Source organism: Pygoscelis adeliae, unplaced genomic scaffold (genome assembly GCF_000699105.1).
Source record: "Pygoscelis adeliae isolate BGI_AS28 unplaced genomic scaffold, ASM69910v1 Scaffold18, whole genome shotgun sequence".
Taxonomy (NCBI): Eukaryota; Metazoa; Chordata; class Aves; order Sphenisciformes; family Spheniscidae; genus Pygoscelis; species Pygoscelis adeliae.
In genome coordinates, this window is record NW_008825558.1 from 1,882,803 (window position 1) to 1,897,797 (window position 14,995).

General features: G+C 39.6%; 1 protein-coding gene across 1 annotated transcript in view; it reads left to right on the forward strand.

Moving 5' to 3' along the window:
• The window catches only part of DYNLRB2 (dynein, light chain, roadblock-type 2), a 124,583-nt gene that overhangs the window by 103,370 nt on the left and 6,218 nt on the right, over positions 1-14,995 (forward strand). The window lies entirely within an intron of this gene.

Genomic DNA, 14,995 nt, shown 5'->3' on the forward strand with positions numbered 1-14,995 from the left:
CGAAGCTGGTGAAGGGTCTGGAGAACAAGCCTTATGAGGAGCGGCTGAGGGAACTGGGGTTGTTTAGCCTGGAGAGAAGGAGGCTCAGGGGAGACCTTATTGCTCTCTACAACTACCTGAAAGGAGGTTGTAGCAAGGTGGGGGTCGGTCTCTTCTCCCAAGTAACAAGCGATAGGACAAGAGGCAGTGGCCTCAAGTTGCGCCAGGGGAGGTTTAGTTTGGACATTAGGAAAAATTTCTTCACCAAAAGAGTTGTCAAGCATTGGAACAGGCTGCCCAGGGAAGCGGTTGAGTCACCATCCCTGGACATATTTAAAAGACGTGTAGATGTGGTGCTTAGGGACATGGTTTAGTGGTGGACTTGGCAGTGCAAGGTTAACAGTTGGACTGAATGATCCTAAAGGTCTTTCCTAAGCTAAACAATTCTATGACTCTATGGTAACATTATTACTACATGAAAAAGAGATACCACACAATCCATCAGGTAAATTACTGGTTCCTTATGCTCATTTGCACATTACAGACTTTAACAGTCTTGTCTACCAAACACATTGGAGGATTAATTCCTTCTCCACGGACCTGTACCTTTTCTTATTACACCAGAATAAACCAGTGGGGAACACATTTAAAAACAACATAAATATAACAAATCAAAGCCAACACAACCTATCAGAAGAGATTTTTATATCTTCAATCCATTTAAGCAAATAACCAAAGCTATTTATCTCAATGGAACAACACTGGTGTTACAGTCTCTAACACAGTCATACCACTTCAAAGGTGCATGTCTGGACCTAAGAAAATGCTTCTGAAGTTCGAAGATATCTTGGAATTTGAGCAGAGCCTGATTCTCACTAGTGAAACCACATTCCTTGAGGAGCTATCACAGACATGGACATTTAACTCCACTCAAAAGGACCAAGAAATCTAATGTACTTGCGTATTAGGCAGTCCCTTTTTATATGCCTCAGTTTTCATTTTAGGATTAATGGTAGACAGAACCAAGTAGGGTCTGATACTCATTTACACTCCAATAGCAAAAAATGGTCTTATAATGGGCATCAGCATAACTGCAGTGTAACCAAACACTCAAGGATAAAAGAGGTGAATTCCCAAAGATTTATACCCATGTTATCAGATCTCTGCTCTCAGAAACTACAAAAACTTGAGAGTAACAGTGATGAAAAACTTTTTTTTACATAAATGCTACTAAAAACATACAGAAATCAGTAGAAAATTATAACTACTTTAAACTAAGCTGTAGAATTTTATGGCAAGGATATAATTTTCTGCTAAGTTTTATAGACGTGCCCAGAAATAAAACACCAGGCCTCTATTGAGTTTTACAGGGCTTTTCTGTAAGAATTACAAACAGTGGTATTCAAACAATACTTGTGGATCAGTCTGCCAGCAGCCCTGAAGCTAAAACTGCATTGCATAAACCAGGCATTGAATAATTTGGGATAATGAACAAATTCATAAAAAGTCAGTGGCTGTTTGTCAGTAATCTGTGAACAGACAAAGTGGTAAATTCATTGAATAAAAAACTCCTGGCTGTGAATAGTTCACCCAACTTTACAGCTTTGCCTTTAAGGGACTGCCTGAAGGGCTTATAACTCCACAGCATTCTTGCCAGGTAAGTTGCACAGCATTTTGTAGCAACAGTTAAATTAAAAAGCCCTTATGGGAAAACTCAATGAATTTAATAGAGATGAAATCAATATGGTTCTGCAGAAATTACTTTAAAACCTTCAGTTAGATCCTCTCCCAATCTCAGCCGCCTTACAGTGCATAGTATGGTCAAAGCAGCATAAGAGAATCCTAAAGCTGTGATTACAACTGCAGGGAAAATCTCCAGGGAAAGCACTTCTGAGACCCTACCAGAGCTTGTTTTGCACCTGGAAGAAGAGGACAGCATGAAACTGTGGAGTGAGGCAGTTCTTAAACAACCCAAGGATGTTGATGCAGCTTAGCTAGGAACCAAATTATGCCAAGAACCTCTCTAGTAGCTTAGTACAAGGAAAGCTTAAATGCTTTTCAACTTAGCATTTGAGACAGTGTCCTTTCCCTGGAACAGTCAAGTAGCCCATAGAATTAATACAGGAATTCTATCCCAACTAGGGGACCGCAGCCAATTTAATATTCCGACAGAAAAGCTAGCCTTCCTGGCTAAATTTGGTAAAATACTGTGTTTTGCCACACCCTTATGCTTACACCTCCTCCACTTAATAGGAAGATAAATATGGAGGAGTCACAAATATGGAAAGCAGGACAAAACCCACTCTTTCTCAGATGAACAAACGTCCTGAAAATCCCAAGTGAGGCCCATACAATGAAAGTAACCACTGGGTTGGCGGGGGTGCAGCCAACATTGATGGAGCCTCATGAATACAGGGAGATCCTAACAAAATTCCCTTTAGGAACAAAAGCATGAGTGGTGAGAATAACATTAGTAGTAAATTTTACCCTACTTTGCACTGGTAGTAGCTCAGATTACATGACAGTATACACCCACCACCATCCCCCATATTCAGTTTCCACAGGGCTCAAAGAAGAAGTCAGACAGTAAGTCCAACAGATGGAAGGATGGCGCTGCACCTAAGAACTCCTGATTTTAACTGTTATTATGCTTTCCTCTCTCTTCTTGGGACACCACGTGGAAAAATGCATTAAAGTCTGCAAGGTACACTGGTTAGCATGGAAAGTATAGCAGCACCTGAGACACAGGGGTGGCAGACAAGAGCAGAAGACTCCATCTGCAAACAGTTATTTAACTTCAAGGGGAAGTATTTAATTTTCATCCCTTAACTTTTACACTTTCTCCTGATTAGCTTTCTAAAGCTTAGTTTCCAAGTTCACCTAAGAGGATGACCAAGGGAATAAAGCGTAGCTGAAATCAACATGCTCTTAGAGCGGTTTAGATTTTGTAGCTTTGTTTAGTACTGAATATATTCATTAAAGTGCAGCTACCACAATAATAAATGTAGATATCACTAATTACAATACTAGATTTTAAATGCAACTTGAGTGTCTCCAGTGGCTTTTAAAGTGGTGTAATACCACAGCCAATTCAAATTTAATTAAAACTATCAGTTTAATTTAGTTTACATTTACAGCTAAAAAACCTAAAAAAATCCAAACTTTGCAGCCATTCTATAACTCTATTCAAATACTCATATTAGGTACAGGAAAAGTCTGAATATTTGTTTTGATAAATAACTTCATTTATCTTTTTGCCCATCCATGCTTACACGTCATCTTATTCTTTACTTAGCTTACATGGAAAAACACACACACTTCCCTTTACTTAAGGGATGTACGTGCATTTTTTCCACTCAGTGCTTAAAGAATTAGACAAATAAATCCCACTGGTAATTACAACATGTAATCTTATCTGAGGTTCAATCTGTTGCACTAAAAGTCTCCCTTGTGACATCTAAAAGGGTAGACAGATATAATGGGAGATTTCTGGAGTCTGTTCTGCTGTCCTACATTACTGAAGCCAACAGCAACAGGACTGGGCTCAGAAAATTGCCTTAAGCCTCTGAGCATAAAGCTTTGACTTTTAACGGAGCCCATGAAAACTGACTCATTCTTCTGCCCTTTTGAAATTCCCAGCCCGCATCCCTATCTGCAAGAAGGATTATTTTTATTTTATACAGTGGTAGTATTTAGAGGCCCCAGCAGAGATCAGGGCCCCATTGTACTAGACACTGAGCAAGCACACAGCAGAAGGCCTGTGCTCTGGAAAATTGACAGAAGAGAGTGAGAGGGGAAGCAGAGGCACAAGAAGGTAAAGTGGTTTGCTCAAGATCACACAACACATCGTTAACAGGCCAAGACCTTCTGGTTCTCCATGAGGTTAAGGAACTGAAGATCCCCAACGTGAGGTGAACTCTTAGCACAGAAAAAATGATACTTTCTTTTTAATGTTTATATAGCAAAATGTCCCTTCACCTGCCTGTAAAAACACAATATACTGAATATTGTCAGACAAGATACTGGTCTACAATACTCACAGCTCTGATCCACTATGGAAGTGCTGATACTCCATCTAGCCTTCAAAATGAAGGCAGATTTCAGAATCAGGTACTTACCAAAGAATTTCTGCATGCATTAGCAAATAGTGCCATTCTTTGGTTCATCTTCACTACATCATACCCAGTCCTCCTCAGGCATTATAAATATTAATACCAATTTGCTATTTTCCTGGAAGGGAAACTTGCACCAGCTCTCAAAAAACAGATGTGTTCCCATTAAAATTATAGTGCTGCCATTGATTTGAATGGGAAGAGAACTGAGACAGTGCAAAGAAAGGAAACAGGGATTTCAGCCTGCCAGGTACTGTATGAGTTGACTGCCTCCAATGGCTATCCTCCTTTGCTCAGTATGGCATCAAACCCCAAAGAAAGCATGAAATTTGTTTCAAGGTAGAAGTATGCTGGGTAGCTCCAAAGAAATGCTGGTCTCTAAAATTTGAGCAGGAGAAAGCCCTACAAGTGGCAGCAGTTGTATTTAATAATCTGCCAAGTCAATTATTACAGCTTTTCCTAAGAGATTTTGAGGTTCCAAATGATGGAGCAGTGGAGGATCTGTACTAGATTGGCTCCGATCTGTAGTCTTGGTTAGCTTTTTGTTAAAAACCATTCAGTCCCAGTTGGGATTTAAAAGGCGGCACAGAAAAGTCCAGGCTTGCTTCAAAGCTCTTCTCTTTACCAAAGAGTCGTCAACTAACTAGACATTTATGAATAGTTTACAATTTTAGTTTTTAAGTATGCTTTCTAGAAAATCTAGCATGTGGTTAAAGTTGTTAAGATATTTATGCCTTAATGCAGTGTTTATTCTAGCACAGAACTAGGCCAGAAATAGAGCTACATTGCTGTGGCACAACTGGCTGATTAAATCCAAAATGAAAGGTACTTTTGACCAAAGACAAATATTAATCAAGTATCATTCATGAAGTAGCAAGCATCCTAAAAGGTTCCCTTTCTAATGTCACATTAAAGCACTTTACCCAACTGTAAGAACCACTGCATGACTTAGTTCTTTCCCAGAAATTGTAAAAATTCCAGTAAGAAATGTTCAGGACATTCTTCAAAGTATTGATTTTTCTCAGAACCACGTATCTGTTCCACCTTCATCATGTTATCAGTCAAGGAGTCAAGTGCACTGAAGGCATCAGAGGTGTGGTGGTAGTTGTGTCACAGAAAATTTACCAGGATTAAATGTAATCCAGGATGAGGGGGGTAAGGTACAGAAATTCACTTTAGAAATTACACAAGAGGAAAAAAAAACTTTGATCAGGAGGGCAGAGTGCAGGCATGTGCACACAAAGGGATCATAACAAGGAACTGACTGCTGGCACACAGCCAGTACCTGGGGGCAAAACTACAACCTCACCTGCTTGCTTACCTTCTTTAGGCATGGAATTTAGGCTCACCTTCTCACGGCTCCACATTATGTCAATCTTGCTTGACCAATAAGTGCTATTTAAACATCATCCCTAAGGCATCAGTGCCACCACTTAGCAATTAAGGGACTTGCCATTGTCACACTTCTCAGTAATATGCTGTCACGGACAATGATTGCTGCATCACCATAAGCAGAGGGAAGAAAAACCTCACAAGAAGACTCACATTCAACGTACAGTATCAAACTTTTTAAATAACCCAAGCTACACAAATTTCAGCTGGCACTCTGGGCAGCCAGCTAGGCACATCCCAGCATCAGTACCTGAGATTGTATTCTAGCATTCTCCCGGTAGCCCTTGGAGCTAATTCCCATCTCCCACTCACTCAAAATTACAGGCAGTGAAGTCAGCAAAGTTGAACCATCATAAGACTGGCAACTGAAGAGAAAAAGTTCCCTAGATTAAGACATAGGAACAGATCAGAATAAACACTAGAATAGCAGCTTGCCAGCATAAAGAGTTAAAAGCTGACTTTCTAAAGAAAATTATATCCATCTTATACAACTGAAGAAGAAAACTATACTTGATTTTTTTTTTTTTTAATAAAAACTATGCTAGTGGTGACTAATGGCTACATTCTAGTTGCCTGAATTGCATCCTACCTGCACAGTGAGCATGCTGAAACCAAAACTTCACTTAGGTCCAGTGAGCTTAGTGTGGCATCAGAAATAAAATTTTACTGGAATTTGGGTATGAAAGAAAGATCCTCTCAGGTAACCTTTTAACATCTGTTTGGCAACTATCGCTGGCATTTTTTTAAAAGGATTTTAAGTCTAGAACCAAAGCTGCTTATTATCTTGACATGAGAGTCTCCAAGCAGAGTTTATTCAGTATAAACCCTTGGGCTGCGCAAGCTGAAAAGGCTCACATTCACTTGTCAGAGAGGAGGAAGACAACAGTATGACAAATGCTGTCAACCAACAGACTCATACCACAGCAGAGATCATTTCTTTGATCAAAAGAATCACAGCCTGAAAACCTGTAAATACCAGCACTCCACACTGTCACTTACAAATTGTGATAACAGTTTAACACTGAATTGCTGCCAAACTTATTTGCTTATAATAGCTGCTGTACATAAGGAAGCCGGCAACAGTTTTGAATTTTCATTCATGTGCAATTTCAGTGGATGAGATGAGAAAATTTTTCTAAGAAAACACTGAAATATTTAATGGGTCAAAGTAAAACAGCAACAAAAGGAGAGATTGGGAAAAAGCCACACCAAACATAGGGTGCAATATAGGTTTAAAACAACTGCTTAGAAGAAGGAAAACCTGCCTCAAATATAGAGAGGAGCTGAACTTGGATATTGCATAAAATCCAGGAAAGATCAGGATGTTAGGATAAAAGGAAGGACATCATCACCTTCTGGTGCTGCAGTTTCCCATTTCCCTTTTTCCCCTGAGCTCAAGGGGATATCAGGATATACTATCTCTGCCTGTGATCTATTCAGGCACTCTGATAACTGGCACATTCTGAAAGGCCAGTTTCTAAAGGAGATGAGATCTTCCCAAAAGAAACAAAACAAATCCCCCTACTTAGTAAGCTGTTGTGAAGACTTACATTCAAGAAATGCTATGTTCTATTTTGAGAAAAACATTAATAAGATACACAAAGGAGGGGAAAAGGAGATGGATTAGACTGAAAAGTGCCTTCAACATTTGGCATTTGGCAGTAGCTCCTGCCCTCACGTCATGGATCACTGCTATTGATGATGCACTGAAGCATCCACTTGAAAGAGAACACAGAATCCCACGAATCATGATTGATGGTGGAATGCAAGTTGTGTTTAGAGAGCATGTACCCACGTTTATATGTTGGTTAATTGGAAACCATGTGCCAATGGCTACTTTTTAATTTACATGTACAACCTCACAGAAACATCTCCACCACATGACACCATACAGTATTTCACTGTGGCTTCTGGTTCCACTCTAATGATGTCAAAGTCATATTTACATTTATTTGAGAGCTTGCCAGTTCCAAGAGCACTACAGAAATTTGTCACAGGATGCTGCTTTGATGCCACTTCAGTGTACCTTTAGAACTATCATTCTGTTGGCTTTTTTCTAAGCTTTCTAGCTGTAGAAAGATTGAACTGAATAATGCATTTTGCTAGTTAGCTCACATGGAGCTAAAGAAGGTGACTAAAGCATTTAAAGGCTCACTAAGTTATAGTGACACACACAGGAAGAATGCAACTGGTGAGGCAGCAATGCTGGGTTATAAAACAACTCAATCTAGTGCAAATCCTTGCTCCTTCCAAAAGGTTTTACAATGGCCACATACAACCTCTAAAAGCTTTCTGGTTTGCTACTGAATTTATTTCTGGTTTTGGACCCAGATACACAATCTTGAGATGCCTACAAAGAAGGGTTAAAAACAATACAAGATTAACACCAATGCTAAAAGAACAAGTCTCTAGTTGCACTAATTCTGATTATTATAATAACTACAAAAAAACCCACAGTTTTCACACTGGACAGAAAGTTTACAGCAACTTGAGTTCTGTCAGATAAGTAATGGACGTGACTCTCAGAACAAGTGTCTCTACAAAGAGCTCCCCTTCTCCTGGCTTTCAGGTAATCCAGTCAAGGAGTTATTGGTCACAGCATCCTCCTGCCACACAGAAGGGGCAGCACTTCAGGAAAGAGTCAGTATCATCTATAAACATAGATGCTTTCCAAACAGATTAGTGATGTAAAATAAATTCTACAGTTGCATTTGCTTTTCTTTAAAATGAGGAATTCTGATTTTTCCAGAATAACTGCAAATGCAAATTAAAATTTAATCTGCCTCATATTTAATTTAATCTGCCTCATACTCAGTTCTGTTATAACTACTTTCCTCATCATTATTCTATGAGCAATGGTCCTGGTAACTCTGACAATTAACTTTGCAAACTTTCTTTATGTTTAAAAAAAGCCTTTAGGAGAAACTCCTGATAGCAAAATTGCTCCAAGCAGTCTTACCCTAGTAAATGAGCTGGTATCATTAGCGACGGAGAAGTCTCATGATACCCAATTATGTGTGTACACTTGTTGTGATGGTTTCAGATTTCTTTGGTTTACAAACACTGACTCTTTATGACATTTTGGAACTCTTACTTCTGGACCAAACTGAGATGAAGAAATAATAAATGAGAATATTGCATCATCAAACTACAGGTTGCATTTTTGGACAGTAGTTTAATTGGGACTTTCAAAGATCACCCAGGATACTCAAATAATGAGAAATATAGCTCTTTTCTTGTCCAAAAAAATGTCAATAATAAATTTCACCCCAAATCTGTACTAGTTTCCTATCCACTGGCAGTTGTAGTCCAGACTTTTGATGATTATGTATAGAGACACAAATTGCCGGGAGCCCAGCTATATCCATTCTTACTCCCAAGACAGCAACTACAGCTAGCCAGGACAGTCTAATACTGTATCTCACATTTGAATACCACAGAGTGGGAAAAAGGCTGTTCTTGTTTAAGAGCCCCAACCCCACCTTTTACTACTAGCACCTACAGCCTGCTGTGTCCCAAGGTTAGCCACTACACTGCAGACATGCAAGGTATTAAAATAGGCATTTTAACTTTAACTGGTGGTTGGCAGGGAACCATCTAGTTTCTGGTTATCTTTGTTGAACTTTTGAATGTGCATATGCACACTTAATACCCAGAACAGGTCACAGAAGCTTGTGGTTTTGCCTTCGGTTCTTGCAAACCAAAATGCCTCAGCAATACGAAAAATACATACGCAAACTTTACAGATGCTACAGCCATTCACTTACCTTCTGGAGTGAAGGACAGCTGTACTTTAAAGAGGGCAAATAACACTAAATAGACATCTAATACAGGAAGTAAAAATACTAAACTTTAGCTGCTGTCACTAGTCACCTCAAAATCACTATTGCAACATCTAACAGAAACTATAGCTGACCTTTGGACAGACTGCTGCTACCCAAAATGAAATATGGCCACTGAGTAAACTCTCTACTTTACAAGGAATATTATAGATGTTTTAATAGCGTAAGTGAAAAGGACACCAGTATTTCATCTCAAAACAGAGGTACAAAAAGCACCTTAAATTATTTATTTGGAAAATGCTGATCAAATTTTGCCCAGCCTCACAAAGAATCTAAAATGCAAGGTGTCAGCTTATATCAGAAAGGATGCAATTATCCAAGCGAAATGAAGTTTTAAAATGCAGTTCCGTGGCTTGGGCTACTCCTTTATTATTGTCTGAAAACACCTTTTACAGACAGATGTCTTACAAAGATGGTCAAGTTCTTTCTTATTCTTACAAAGGACAGTCTATACTCTTGAGCTAAACATAAGACTCAGTTATAACAGACACTGGATAGTTGGTCCCCTTTACAGATTATGCCCCTCTTTTCACACTTCTGGAGCCCAGTGTTTCCATACAAGTTAATCACAAACACAGCCCTCACTGTCAGCGACAGTACTAACCTCATTACTAACCTCATTATGATTCAGCCACCAGTAGACTCATTCTCTAAACTCTTACTGCTTCAGTGGGTATTCCCTATCAAGGCAGGACTGTGGAACATTAGCATATATGGCCTAGCATCCTCCTCTGTGATGCACAACTCTTTTTACTGTATATTCACAGCAGACCACACAAAGCATCATGTTAGGTCACCGAAAGCTCAGGAATAGCACTGATAACATGATGTGCCTGTTGTGACTAAAATTTACCCACTGAAATAACCAGGGTAGCAGGGGAGTGGCTACCTCAGAGATAAGGCAAATGTACTAGAGCAGATTCACACGCCAGTCTGAAAGCCTCTGAGTGGATGGTTGAAAAGCCCAGGTAGCAATGTGCTCACAATTCAGATTTTGCTTAACTACTTCAGTACAAGAAAAGTTAGCAGAATATAAAAAATTAATTTTGATGAAGTTCTGTATAAGCTTTCTGCAATTACTAAATAAAGCGCCTCTACAGCTTCTGCCTGACAACTGAACCAAGGTTATTATCAATTTGCTCTTTATATAAGAAAGCGATTTTCATGTACTTACATCTGCTCTCAGAAGGAAGAGAAAATGGTTTGTGAAGTTCCCATTAGCATACAAAAGCAGCAACATCTGCTGGGAGTTTTAAGAGGCTTATTGCTGTCACTTAATCAGCACCACAGGCTACAGTTGGCCACCTCTGCCCTTGTCAGCACTCCAGGTATGGTTTCAAGAGATGAGGGGATAATATGACCACACAACAGTTCCTGCAAGACTTCTGTATCTATAAAAAAACCTGTTCTGCTCGCTCTTAGCTGAGGATAGGTAATCCACCTATGCTGATTCCTCCTTGCATAAACCTGTAAAAAGTATCATAGCTGAAGTCATTAATCCTTTCATACGATGCGTGACTTAAGTGAAGTGGCATTTTAACAAGCGAGATACAAAACGTAACGGTGAGTTCACTTCAATGTGCTGTAGCTGTAGCACCATCTAGAGGATTTGAGCTAGAAATTCCTCACACAATGGGCAAAAAAAACTGGGAAACTGCTCTCAAAAGTTGTGAAAAAAATCTTTACACAAAAAAATATTTTGAGCGAATTTTCATTCTAACATTTATCTACAGGGTAACTTAAATTGATTCATACATGCCTACATGACACACAGTTTTTCTTAAATACTTTCTCAGTTTATGATATTTGGATTCATGGAGGTAACAAGATTAAAACAAATAAAACTTCGACAGTCAGATTGGGAAAGACCTTCATCTCATCCACTCTAGGTCACATGCTTGCTACAAGACCTTTTTCACGTGGAGAAAGGCAGAACCTTCCTTAGAGTTTTGTTCATAACCTTGCAAGGATGGCTAACTTAATTCTGTTTTCCTTAATTTTCACCATTTTAAAGGAGGTCTCTTAATAAAACCAAAGCCAAATTTCAATCAGGGAAAGGGAAGAGGTTTTTATTTGAACAATAGCAATTATGTATTTTATTATATTTAACACATAGACAGAGGTGCTGACAACAACCAATTGCTCACTGCAGAACTACTAAAAGAGGAAGAGATGGACAGGTACAGCTCTGGAGCCCTACTGATTATTCTTTCCATCCACAGACACCCCAAACCTCACTTTGACTACTTTCAGCTTGGCACACTCCCCCCCATAACTTAACTCTGCTACTGCCACAAAATAACACTTTTGCTCCTGAAGCCTTCTGGGGATAGCAAAGTTCAATCCTTTGTTACTTCTACGAAACTCTGAGCCAGCTCCTCAGAGACTGAAAGACCAAGAATTAATTGAGAATATTCACATGTGCTTGCTCCACAGAGTTTGTGGGCAATAAATCCAAGCTGTAGCTCCTGTTCATTGGTTGATGTGTGACTGACCAGCAGCATGATTTGTAGTGACACATCTGCATTAAAAATTCAAGCTTCTGTACACCTGAACACAATTTGTATTTCTCTCTCTCTCAGTATTGTGTCAAAATAATCATGTAATACCAAATAATCAGTCATTTATTTTAGATATTTGCAAGAGCTGTGTGCTAAGAATGGGCTCTAAGCTTTTAGCTACTATGCCACATTATCTGCTTCTACCAAATTTCCTTGGAGACTATTTGAAATAAAAGCATAGAGGAAAAAACTGAAAGAACCAACTGTATGGTCAACAGCATCACTATTGGTCATGGATGAGTTCATTCCACTTTATAGGCCAACAAACTTCTGGAGATACCCTACAGCATGGGCAAGGGAGCTATTGTAATAGCTGGCAGACCTTTACAGTTACTTGTAATCAAGATTACTGGTTATAAAAAGCAAAGTTCTTCCTGAATTGAATTGATTTTTGCTATTTCATAATGGCTGGCAGCAAATCAAGATTGTTTACAGCACTTCAGTGTAGCTCAAGTCCCTCACTGCGCTTCACTCCCTCCCTCCGTCTTCCTGGGTCTCCAGGTTCAAGCAGCAAGGAAGCAATGAAAATTTCATTACCAGAAAAATCCTCTTCCTAGTTTCCACATGGAGAATTACATCTTCTGTCATAGCTGGGGGGGGGGGGGGAAATAGTTTTAAGGATTTTCCATCTTTCAGTTATTTTTTTTCCTCAATCTTAACTATAAATGCAGAAATTAGTTCAAAGACCAGGGTACAAGTGCAAGCACCTGAAGTTTAAGCTTCTCATTTGCTACTTTTACCAGCAAATATTTAAATTTATTCGCGCAGATAAGCGTTTGCAAGATTTCAGTCCTAGATTATGAGGAGTTTCTGGTTCTCAAGCAGTACCATTCTGTTCCTAATACTGCATTCACTACTGTATATCAAAAGAATAATTATGTTGCTTGGAATCTGAATTCTCAGTTAAATTTCACGTAACCAAGAAAATATTTTTGTTTGTTGTTATGTGTCTAAGTCTGAGACAAAGCCTATCTGAGTGTCTATAAAAATCTGCTCAGTCTTTCACGCTGAGCATAAATAATGCTTCCAAGAATAATCCTGCATCATGCTAGCTGTCATTTTGGCTCCAGTTCAGTATTTTTTGCAAAGCTGAGCTGATATTTTTATTGGTTTTAAAAAGGCACGTAGGCTTCTTGCATCCATGAAGGAAAATAGTGGTCTTGAAAGAAGCCTTGAAAATTAAAAAATAGGAACAGGGAAGCAGAGTAAGTGGAAAAACTCCTCCTTCTCATTTTTCTAAATCCCTGGAATTGCCAGTCCAGTTACTGAGGGCAGGATCACCACTATTCCTTACAATATGTTATCCTACAGTGTGCTGACTTTAATTGGACTGTAATAGCAAGGATCACTCCTGTGACCAACACCGACAGTAGGACCAGGTTTATATTGTATCATCTATAAGTTTTCATTTAAGAGCATCTACTGACTGTATTAAAACAAAATTACCCAGCAGATGTTCCAGTCAGATTCAATAATCACGCACCAGTGCTTCCAATTGCTCAAAAAAAAAAAAAAGAAAAGAAAAAATATCTGTAAGGATACCTCATTTCCAAAAATTCAGAACACCATACTTCTTACTGTAACAAAACTGCACAGGCATATCAATGCAAATTTCACTGCTGGCTAAACTGTTCCCAGGTGAAACAATTCACACAGCTGATGCAGTCACTTGTACAGACCAGTATCTGCTACAGGTATAGCATTCTTGATTGCCTTCCATAGCATGTCATAGGATGTTGGGCTAACTCCTAAAATAGTAGCTTTTGAAACAAATATACTAGTATTACTGATAATTTCTTCCTTCCCTCATAAGCCAGATTTTCAATTCAGTTATACACTTAACTGAACACATAGCAACTTCAACACTTCTGATTTATGGTGGCCCCTGCCACTCTGAAACTTAATAAATGCCTAGAATAATATTGTTGCAATAGATAGGGCAATCCCACGCACTGAAGTTATTTTCTCTCCAACATAGGGATGTTAAATTATGTGCTGATATATTGTTGCAAGTTTCAAATGCAATTGGGTCCTTAAAGAGCTGCAGATTAATAACTAGCTTGTTAATTTGTTCTTAAGGCCCCTCTGCTTAAAAAAAGGGGGGGCTGCTGATTTTCCAAAACACCAAACTTTGTAAACTTGCCAACTCTTCAGAGCAGAGCAGCTAAAAGTCACTCTAATGACAAGACCCCAGGAAGCTTCATAAACAAGACAGAAGACTCAGTGAGACTAGTATCCTCCCCTTAAAAAGACATGTAAGAGTCTTTTGAACATGTCAGTATTATTTACTGTGTGCCTGGGGGAAGATGGCTCTTCAGAGGTCTTGCACATGAAGTTTGTTCCCCTACTATTTTGGTAAAGGAAAATGTAAACACGTGGGTAGCTTATCTACACTACAGCATTGTAGAAGTGGCCTACGTGAATTTGAAAAGTGTAGTAAGCTATCGCAGGACAATGAAGATGATTTATCTATCTACTCACAGTGATCATAGCACAGCTAGAACTGGAAAGCTTCTACTAGTGAAAAACAAGCTCTGCACACCCACACAATATGTAACACTCGTAGAAAAACAGCGAGCAGACAAGGCAACACTTACACATAGGGAAAAGAAAAAATACTTATTTCTAACAACAGTAGCTAAACTAGCATCTTTGGGATTTGGTCAGTATCAGCTTTAAAATAAACTAACAAAAAAAACCCTCTACTACAACAATTAAGGCAACTTGCGTTCATTTCACCTGACCTACCAGCCAGAGTCCATCAACAGAGCTCAGCCACAAGACTGCCCAAAGAAGAAGTTATACTAGTGCCCGTAGGCCCCTTGAAAGCACTAATAAGCCCTCACTGCCCTGACTAGCCCCACCTGGGGCCTGCCCTCACGTCCTCTGGGCTCCATGTAAGCCCAGGCCAGGACGCTTGCTGCCCCCCAGGCTACGCTACAGGTGCCCTTGCCCTCGGCCCTCTCAGGGTGTCTCTCCTAGCTGCCCCTCGGGTGAGTTGTGGGTCCCTGTACAGACCTCGGACCTACACTGTAGCTGCCGGCCCCGGGTCACCGGGCGCGGCCCGCAGTGGGGCGGAGGCGGCACCGTCTCCTCAGGGGCCGAGCTC